The following is an 11,119-nucleotide window of genomic DNA, read 5'->3' as shown; positions in this document are numbered from 1 at the left end:
ACTATTAGCCACCTGTCACCTTGACCTGTTATTGTTCACATTTCTTGCTTGTATAGGTTATAAACAAATGGAATTTGAAAAATTTGTAATGCAAAAGAATAGTTTACTTGCCTTGCATCAGCACAGTTTTTGCTTAATAAGAGAATGCTAGAAATGTCTTAATTCTCCATATATATTTACATACATTTAATCATCCATATGTAATATAATATATATATACTTGTCAATAAACATTTAGCTCAAATTTAGACATATTTAGAAATGGATATTCATAGTTTTAAAGAAGGAAATCTATCTTTTCTAATAAAATTTTAAGAAAATGTTCTTGACTATTAAAATGATATTTGTCTCACTTGGATTTCCATCCATAGTACTATCTTCCCCTTCCACTCAAGCCCATATAAGGTGAATTTAATTTCTATTTTATGTGACAGGATTGCAACAATAAAGTAAAAATAATGTAATCATGACACTTCTCCCCTCCAAACTACCTATGAGACCATTTCTAATCCTTCAAAGATTTCATGGGGTTCATGTTGTGTGTAGTCCAATGTGTCAACATTCATCTCAAAAAAGACTCATAAACCCGGCAGTGGTGGCTCATGCCTGTAATCCTAGCTACTCAGGAGACTGAGATATGAGGATCACGGTTCAAAGCCAGCCTGGGCAGGAAACTCCCTGAGACACTAATCTCCAAATAACCGCCAGAAAACCGAAAGTGGCGCTATGGCCCAAGTGGCAGGGTGCTTGCCTTGACCTGAAGAGCTGAGGGACAGTGCCTATGCCCAGAGTTCAAGCCCCACGACCCACGAAAAAAAAAAGACTCATAAATTAGTATGACATTATGCATTTACTATTTGCCGTAGAGAATGAAGGGTAACTTTTGTCTGGAGTTATACTTTTTTCAATCATGACCTATTATTATTTTGTGTACTTAGTATGGGTCAGAAATTTACATATGCCTTAAATAAATCAAGTAATTAAATTGTCATTAAAATAACTCTATGAAGTGTTCTCAGGATCCCCATTTCACATATCATGCTACTGAAAACAAGTAATTTAGAGTATGTTATCCAAAAGTTTATAGAGAATAATTTGCAGATTTGAACTGAAGCTTGCTTAATTCCAAAGTTGAGGTATCAATTTTTATATTATGTTCTTATTTTGAGTGATTTATTTAACTATCTACTAACGCTGTCTCATTTTCATATTGTGCATAATCTAGATGTCTCCTATTTCCACTCTCTAAATAGTAAATTTTGTCTATAATTAAAAGTTAATTGGATAATTAACTTTTAGTTGATCATTAGGAGAGAATTTAAGATTCTAGACCCATTTAATCTTATTTTAGTTTCAGCCATTTAGATTATTGAGTTTTCCTTAATCTCTTTGTTTAAACTACTGAATTAACCAACAATTCTTAGTGTCCTGTTTTACATTATCTATATATGTTGAACAGAAATTTTACATTATCTGTACATGTTGGACCTGGAAGAAACCCCAAATCAGTATGGACTCATCAACTCACATCCGGTGAATGGAAATGTGTTATTTCACGTAATGATAACATCATAGAACTTTTTTTCATCTCATTAACAAAAATAATATTGAAAAGTATGATTTATCATGCTAAAATATAACTATGTTGGGGCTATATCACCCTGTATTAATTCAATAATAATCTATTGGGCATCTTTTACAGATAAGATGGAAAAACTTTAATGATACCAACAATCTTATAAAGAACACATGCCTAGAATATGTATACCATATTATATAAGCATGAATAAAATATAAATGTACACCAGTGTTTCAAAGCAATACATGTACTGTCAAGGGAGGAAATATGTCTAGTTTGTGGATAGAAGGGGAAATATTATTAATCGAATGACTCTTCTAAAGTGGAGAATAATTTTGGAATTGTCTATTAATGAATCATGCTCCATCTTGATGAGCACCACAAATTGAGTTATGAAGTATGAATCAGGACATGTACTTTTCTCCAAGAAGAATCATTTGCTGGATACTTGATAATTCAGACTAGGACAAATCAACTTGGTAGGGTTAATACCTATGAACATAACAGAGTTACTCTGTGTTCTGTACAAACATATAATGTTTTCTCATTAAATTTAAGAGAACTCACTACTTTAGGACTTGTCCTTTCCATTAGCATCAGGGAGCATTTCCTTTTCTTCATGGGTCATTTACATCATAAGGGATCACTTTAACAAAACTGTACATTTTCCTATTTGGCTTCCATTAAGAACTCTACTGCTTCTCACAAGGGGCTCTTCCCTTTTGCTATTCTGAATATTTTAAAAAGTTTTGAACACACAGTACAATTTAAAAACACAGTTATGCTGTGTTTTCCTCAAACATGCATAAAATCTTTACAAATTAAGCCTGTGTCTGCATGGTGTTAAAATATCTGCTTAATTCAATTTTACTTATATTTTTGTTAAGTAGATATAACAACCATATGCTAGGAATTTTATAAAACAGTTCCAATTTCAAATATTTTGCCCTATTGTCTCTATTATTGCATTCTTAACTATAGGAACATGCGTCGTATTCCTACTCTGAGCAATAATATCTCCTGACTTTACAAATAAAAAACTTAGAAAACTGATGAACTTACTTAAATGAGCCAGTTATTTTCATGCCATACAGATGAAGCCTAGATGCCATTAAATCTAATATGCTACGATTCATTGAATTCATTTCTCTTAAATCTAATTCTATTTGAGAACTCATGAGCAAAGTAAATTTTAAAAATTGAATTTTGGCAATATTAAAGTTTATTTGGTTCATAATATTTAGCAAGGTGAAGATAAACAGATATTAAAATTTGTAAAATACAATGGCAAAGGCACATTCACTCTTTATGTGTGCCTTCAAGCTCTACAAAGATAGGTCATTCGAATGGGGCAAATGAAAGTGAATAATTATTGAACGTACTTTTTTACATAAAAGAAGTTACATCATGTCTGGAACAAAGTGTTTTCTATAACATGAGAATAATGAGATAATAGCAGCACATGTCTCACAAAAGTATATAAATATAAATAAGCTGACTATAGATTTCTCAATCTGCTACATGATAAATACTCTATGAATATTAGTTACAAATGTAGCATGGCCAGAAAAAAAAACATATTTCAACAGAAGAATTACATGATTCATTGAAATAGAAGAGAGAGTTGAGAGTTGATTAAAGAATACCAAAATTAGTGAAAGACAATGGAATAATATTCAATCACATAATACGATTAAGTTTTTAATTTGCAGAAATATATGGAACTGCAGTACACTGTATTAAGAGAAACAAGTTAGCACAGAAAGAAAAATAATGTATTATCTCAAAAAGTTGATCTCATAGAAGTTGAAAATTAAGGAATAGTTGCAAGAGAAAGAGTTAGTAAATTGGTACAATGTTATAATTAAGGAATAGTTGCAAGAGAAAGAGTTAGTAAATTGGTACAATGTTATGCTTTGATAAAAGTAATACATTCTTGGGTTTAAATCCTCAGTAGAGTGATTATAGGTAGTGAAAATATGCTGTTAGCCAGGTGCCATTACACACCTGTTATCCTAGCTACTGAGGAGGCTGAGATCTAAGGATTGTGATTCAAAACCAACCAGGGCAGAAAAGTCCTTGTGATACTCTTTTCTCCAATTAAACAGCAGGACAAAGGATGAACCAGAGCAACATTGATACTCACTTGATACTATGTTGGAGATGAACATTACAACTTGGAAGGAAAGGGAATGGGGAGGAGTAAGTGGAAGATAATGAGGGATGGGGTAACAATGATTAAAAACAAATGTACTCATTACCTTATTTTTGTAACTATAACTTTCCCCCTGCTCATCACCTTTTCAATAAAAAATAAATAAAATAAAATGAATAATAAAAACAACAAATAAATAAAAGCACTAAAAAACCAGAAGTGGAACTGTGGTTCAAAGTGGTAGAGCACTAGCTTTGAGGAAAAGAGCAAAATGCTCAGGAACAGCACCCAGGCCTTGAGTTCAAGCCCCATGACTTAAAAAAAAAAAAAAAGGAAAGAAAAGAAAAAAAAAAGATGCTATATATTAAAAAAATAGAAAAAAAACTAAATGTATATATTGGAATATATACAACAAACTGTTTCAGATGGATATGTTTGTTGTGATTTGAACACAGCACAATGTACATACATCAAAATATTACACAGAACCCCATACATATAATTTTGTTTTATAAATAAAAACACACAGCTGCAATCTGGTTGCTGAGGTGTGCAGTTGTGATCTCAGTTACTGTGAAAGTTTCAGAAGAAGTCTGAGGAGTATTGCAAGTTTGAGTCTATCCATGGCAAAATTAGATGGGAGACTTTATTTTAAAAGTAAAATGCAAACAAAATGTCTGGGGACATGACTCAGGTAGTAAAGTATTTGCCTAAGATGTATGAGGCAAGGAAAAGAAATGGCAGAGGAAGTTGCAGCTCAAAACTAAGGAATAAAATTATACAAATGTAATAATTATGATACAAAGAAAGGAATGAGTCAAGCTTTTTAAGATTTTATTTTATTTTATTTTATTGTAAGGGTGATGTCAGAGAGATTACAATTACATACGGTAATTATTCAAGCTTTAATAGCAAGATCTTAGTGACCTTGTCAAGACCATTTTCTTTGCAAAAAATGATGATAAAATCCGGATTGAATACTGAACAGAAAAGAGAAAGTAGAAACAAATATGCGCAGTTCATAAAACATGAGGAAAGAGACCTTACAGAAAATGTCTTCAACATTGAATTAAGGAATGGGAAATATAAATTCGTTGTATGGAAGTTAGGAGGGAGCATACATAAAGACATATTTCTTCATTTTACAAAAGTTGAAGAGAAGACGGGGAGGGAAAATGCAGTCATAATATTCAGTGTATATCATACAAAGAAAATTGATGGGAGTGATAGGGTTAGGAGGGATAGTGGAAAATGATGAACAAGGCGATATAGACCAAGATGCATCAAATGTATGAACTGATTTGTTGAATGGTAACCCCTTAGTATAGCTACTCAAAGATAATAAAAAATATAATTTAATGTTGGTATAATTTGTGGAGGGGAAGGGAAAAAAAATCGTTTAACTAGGGATACAGGTGGACCCATTGCAACAATGAGATGTACAAGTCGTTATGTCGAAAACGAACTTTACAACTTTGGTGGGGGGTGGGGGGAGGATCGGGTGGGGGGAGGGGAGGGGTATGGGAAGGGATGGGAAGGGGAAACAAAGAGGAGGCAACAATGCTTGATAAGAAATGTACTCCTTATCTTGCCCATGTAATTGTAACTCCTCTGTACGGTATTCTCACAATTAAAAATAAAAAGAAAAAAGAAAAAAAATAAAAAATATAAAATAAAAAGGAAAATTGAAACCTTATTTACTACAGTAAATAAATAGGATTATTCAAGCGTTGTGAGTTTAGATTAGTAGTCTTTTTGAGACTTACTTAACTGGATTCAAAGGGTTAAATTATCAGCTATCTGATCCCACTGTTGTTTACCACTTTTACTTGAATTCCTTATAGTCTCCTCTTAGTTGTTGTTGCTTTTCTAAAAAATTTGTCCATTGTAATCTTTGACAAGTTTAACCTGTGGTTGGGATCTAAGATGGGTAATCTAAAATGGGTTAATAATCTGAATAAAAACTAATTATAGTAACAAATGTTTATTGCTATAACTTGGAAAAATTTAAACGTGGGCACTGTACATTAATTACATGATTTATACTCTTTACAACCACTTATGATAACTTTATTATCATCTTCATTCTGTAGGGAAGAAAACAAGTACAAAGAGGACAGGTAACTTATTTAAGGCCACACAGCTACAAAGTGTCAGTAGCTATATTCTGAATTCTGATAATTTGATACAAAGCTCCATGGCACTGTGTGGCACAACTTTACAGTAGGAAGTCTAATCCTTTTGTACCTTTTGTGTGACACACATACGTATTTGGTAACTATTTATTGAATAGATGATGGGAATGAATAATGTGAATGTGGGGTACATTTGTAGGATAATCTATGTTAAAATAGTTATAAAAAAAAGAAAGCTGGTTAATTTCTTCTACATTTAATCAATGTTAATGACCCAGGCAGGCCAAACAACTGACTCTTGACTAAAAATTATTTCTACTTTGTAGTTTCTATTATAATATCCTGGCCTATACACAGAATTTCCTGAGTGTTTTTTGTTTACTTTTTTTGTTGCCAAGGTGATGTACATAGGGGTTACAATTACATAAGTAAGGTAATAAGTACATTTCTTGTCAAAATTGTTACTCATGCCCTCTTTTTTCTCCTACTTTCCCTTCCCTCACTCCCCTCCCAAGTTGTACAGATCATTTCCAGCATATTGGAGAAGGGATAGCTTCAGATAAATTCAAAATCTAACTCAGAAACATTATTTCAAATACCAAATTATTCTGTATAATAATTCAATCCAAATTCATTACTAAACATTACATAAGACAGAGAGAAGGGAAAGAAAATAGAACAAGATAACCATAAAGGAATCTAAAAACTAAATATTTGAATTTCTAATAATATATGAAATTGTTTTTAGAACAGATACTGCATAATGTGGTACTTACATAATTCATGTGTGTGTATGTTTCTGTTTGTCCATATGTATTGAGTTTCCTGGTTTGACAGTAGACATTATTCTTATGCAATATTCAAGAAGTTACCAAATCGGAAGAGAATTTCCAAAGGAGTTCTCTTGGTATTTGAGGAAAAGTCAACTAACATCTTCATCATGAGGTACCCAAATTCAATCATGGAATTAATTTACTTTGGGTTCCATATTAGATTTCAGACAAGAGATTCATAGGCCATCTATTCTATATCTACTCTATCTTATACCTAGGCAGATGTTTTGTCTCTATACAGTTGAATTATCCTTAAGTAGTTGTACACATGTGTTACCATTTAACATATCAGTTTATGAATAAACTTTGATAAATATCATACCTTTCATTCTTTCCCATCACTATAAACTCAAACCTTTTCCTCAATTTTCCTAGTTTTGTAGGATATGCATTGAATATTATGACTGTATTATTTCCCTCCTCTTCTTATCTGTTTATGGACCTCTCCCCACAACCTTAGTGCACCAGTTTCCTGGTATTTATTTGTTGGACTGAGGGTTAAAATGGATCAAGAGAAAGTTATATATATATATATATATATATATATATATATATATATATATATATGATTGAAATGATATGCAACATTTGCAAAGAGATTGATGGACTTGGAAAAAAATGTTTTAAATGAAGTAAGTCTGGTCCAGAAAGACAAAGGACTCATATTTTCCTTTATATGTAGAAACTAGATCTCATTTATAAATATATAAATAAATGCATACAGGATTGTTTGCAAGTATACACAAACATATTAACAAAGTATGGCATTTGCAGGAGAGAATTCAAACACTAAAATTCCTTAGAAAAACTAAAACACTAATTTTTTTCAATCTATTCACCTACTTAAAATTTAGTAATTATTTTCTTTAAAAGAAAGGAGCAGAGTAAAATGAAATTTGTGTATTTCTCTTATTTTATCACAAAAGTCAGCTTGGCTATGTTTATTAGACCAAAGAAAATGTCATAGCTGTATTTTGCTTCTACCCTTTCTCAAAGGTAAATTAGACAATATTGTACTTTGTAAATGTTTATTTGAAAATGTGGCCAATGTTCAGTTCACGGTAGAGAAAAATCAAATTATTTCTTTTTTAAAAGAATATTTTATTGTAAAGATGCTATACAGAGTGGTTACAGTTACATGAGTACATTTCTTTTTTTAATGTTATTTTCTTTTAAAGATGCTGTACAGAGAGGTTATGGTTACATCAGTAAGATAATGAGTACATTTCTTGTCGGGCATAGTTAACCCCTCCTTTGTTTTTCTCCCACTATCCCTTCCCTTCTCTAACTCCCCTATTCAGTCCCCCTCCCCCGAAGTTGTAAGGATCATTTCCAACATAGTGTCTTGTGAGTCTCATTGTTGCAATGGATCATCCTGTGATCTTGTTTCAGCATTTTGTTATTCTCCTTCCCCTCTTTAAATTAGATAAATGTATATACAAGATACAAGGTAATAAAATCAAATACAGTGACAACTGGGATATACTATAGGAAGAAGAACGTACAAAAGAAATCAAAATTCTCATAGTACAGTAAAAAAAACAACAACAACAAAGAAACACCTCTTGTGTCCATATCTCAGGGTTCATTTTTCTTAGCATCATCTTATATGGTCATATGTACATAGCTTTTGAGCTTTTCTGCTCATCTGATGATATTATCCTAGACATATACTAATTATTGCACATAAGGGAAACCATGGGACCTATATTTCTTTGGGTCTGGCTTACTTCACTTACTATGATTTTTTCCAAGTCTTTCCATTTCCTACCAAATGGGGCGCTGTCATTATTTTTCATGAAAGCATAGAATTCCATTGTGTATATATACCACATCTTCTTTTTTCTTTTTTCTTTTCTTTTTCTTTTTTTGCCAGTCCTGGGGCTTGTGAACTCTGGGCCCAGGCACTCTCCCTGAGCTCCTTTTGCACAAGGCTAGCACTCTACCACTGGGCCACAGTGCCACTTCCAGCTTTTTCTGTGTATGTGATAGTGAGGAACTGAACCCAGGGCTTCATGAATGCTAGGCAAGCACTCTCCCACTCACATTCCCAGACCATATCACATTTTCTTGATCCATTCATTTACTGAGGGGCATCTGGGTTGGATTCATATCTTAGCTATGGTGAATAATGCTGCGATAAACATAATTGTGCTGGTAGCTTTAGTATGGACTTGTTTGTGATAATTTGGGTAAATGCCCAGAAGTGGGATTGCTGGGTCATAGGGGAGCTCGATGTGTAGTCTTCTGAGGAAGCTCCATACTTCTTTCCAAGTTAACACTCCCACCAACAGTGGAGCAGGGTTCCCTTTGGGCCACATCCCCTCCAGCATCAGTTGTTATTAGATTTCTTGATTATAGCCATTCTAACTGTGGTGAGGTGGAATCTCACTGTTGTTTTGATTTGCATTTCTTTTATGGCCAGAGAAGTTGAGCATTCCTTCATGTGTCTACTGTCCATTCTTATTTCCTCTTCAGAGAAGTCTCTCTTTAAATGTTTAGGCCACTTATTAATCGGGCGGTTGTTTCTTTGAGGATTTGTTTTAGGGATGTAATTTTTTGAGTTCTAAGTATATTTTAGATGTGAGGCAATTGTCTGTTGTATTCCTAGTGACGATCTTGTCCCAGTCTGTGGGATTTCTATTGATCTTACTAGTTATTTGCTTTGCCATGCAGAAGCTCCACAGTTTCATGCAATTCCATTTGTTCAACCTTTCTTTGATTTGTTGTGTTTCTGGGTATTTATTAAGAAAATTTTGGGCTGTGCCAGAAGCCCTAGAGTTTCTCCTGTTCCTTCCTGTAATGTTTTCAGGGGGGTCTGCTTTTACCTGGAGGTTTTTGATCCATTTAGAGTTGATTCTGGTGAAGGGTGATATATAAGGATTTAGCCTTGGTTTTCTGCAGGTGTTTAACCAATTTTGCCAGCATCATTTACTAAAGAGGCAGTATTTTTTCCATTTTATTTTTTGGCTCCCTTATTCATTTATGCATCTTCAATTCTATTCCATTCATCCTTGGGTCTGCTCTTGTGCCAGTGCCAAGCCGTTCTGATTATTATGGCTTTGTAGTAGAGTTTGAAGTTTTGTATTGATATTCCTCCAGCACTATTTTTCTGCTAAGGACTGTTTTTGTTATTCGGGGTCATTTATTGTTCCATATGAATTTTTTGGTTGCTTCTTCTATTTCATTGAAGAATGAGTTTGGGATATTAATTGAATTTGTAGATAGCCTTTGGCAGTATTGCCATTTTCAAGATGTTAATCCTCCTAATCTAGGAGCATGGGAGTTTTTTACATTTCCTTAGTTCTGCTTTTTCCTTTTTCAGGTTTATAAAGTTTTCATCGTAGAGTTCCTTCACTTCTCTAGTTAACTCCTAGGTATTTCATTTTTTTTGTGGGGCTATTACAAAAGGTGTTGCTTTCCTGATTTCAGCCACGCTCTTCTTGTTATTGGCATACAGAAATCCATTGATTTTTGAGGGTTAATTTTATACCCTGCTACTTTGCCAAAGTTTCTGATCAACTTAAGTAACATGGGAGTGGAGTCCATGGACTTCTTTAAATACAAGATCATGTCATCTGCAGAGAGGGAGAGTTTTACTTCATCTTTCCCTATTTGGATCCTCTTTATGTTTGCATCTTGACTTATTGCTGTAGCTAGGCATTCTAATACTAAATTGAAGAGAAATGGGGAGAGTGGACATACTTGTTTTGTTCCTGATCTTATAGGAAATGACTTAAGCTTTTACCCATTAAGTATAATGCTGGCTGTCATACAGTCTTTATTATATTGAGGAATGTTCCATGGATTCCTAGTTTCTCCAGAGCTTTCATCATAAAGGGGTGTAAATATCTATTCACCAAATTATTTCTTTTTTATTGATTATGTTATAAATGAAAAGCAAGTAACATCAAGATGTTCTATTTTACTGAATTTGTTTTTTACTAACAAGCTTTTCACAAATGGGTGACCATTAGCATATTAAAATGCATTTTGAAGTAATCATGTTGTGAGAGATCCCATACTCTAATACTAGTTTTTCTATTTTTTTCTGATTTTTCAATTTTGTGCATACTGTAGATAAGTTCAGTGGTTTCAGATATGAAACTTGAATTTTCACGGTATGGCTGCCTTAGAATTCAGCTGTGAGTGTGTAAGATAATTGTATTGAAAGCAACCTTTCATTCTGTTGTCATGGCTGCAGTACAACCCAGTACTGGTGATACAATACCCCAAGTCTATTTACACTTTCATTTCATCTATTGATTTTAATTTTATTATATGTCCAATTCAATCACTGTAGTAAAAACTTTGTTACTAGTATATTTGAAGCATTAAAATGCTAGAATCCATTCACTATTTTTGAATCTAAGAATCATTTAAAATGTTCTGTTTAAGAAAAATATGTCACCATTAA

This window comes from Dipodomys spectabilis, unplaced genomic scaffold (assembly GCF_019054845.1).
Source record: "Dipodomys spectabilis isolate Male_0828 unplaced genomic scaffold, ASM1905484v1 ptg000424l, whole genome shotgun sequence".
NCBI classification, from domain to species: domain Eukaryota; kingdom Metazoa; phylum Chordata; class Mammalia; order Rodentia; family Heteromyidae; genus Dipodomys; species Dipodomys spectabilis.
Note: the sequence above shows the minus strand (reverse complement) of the source record.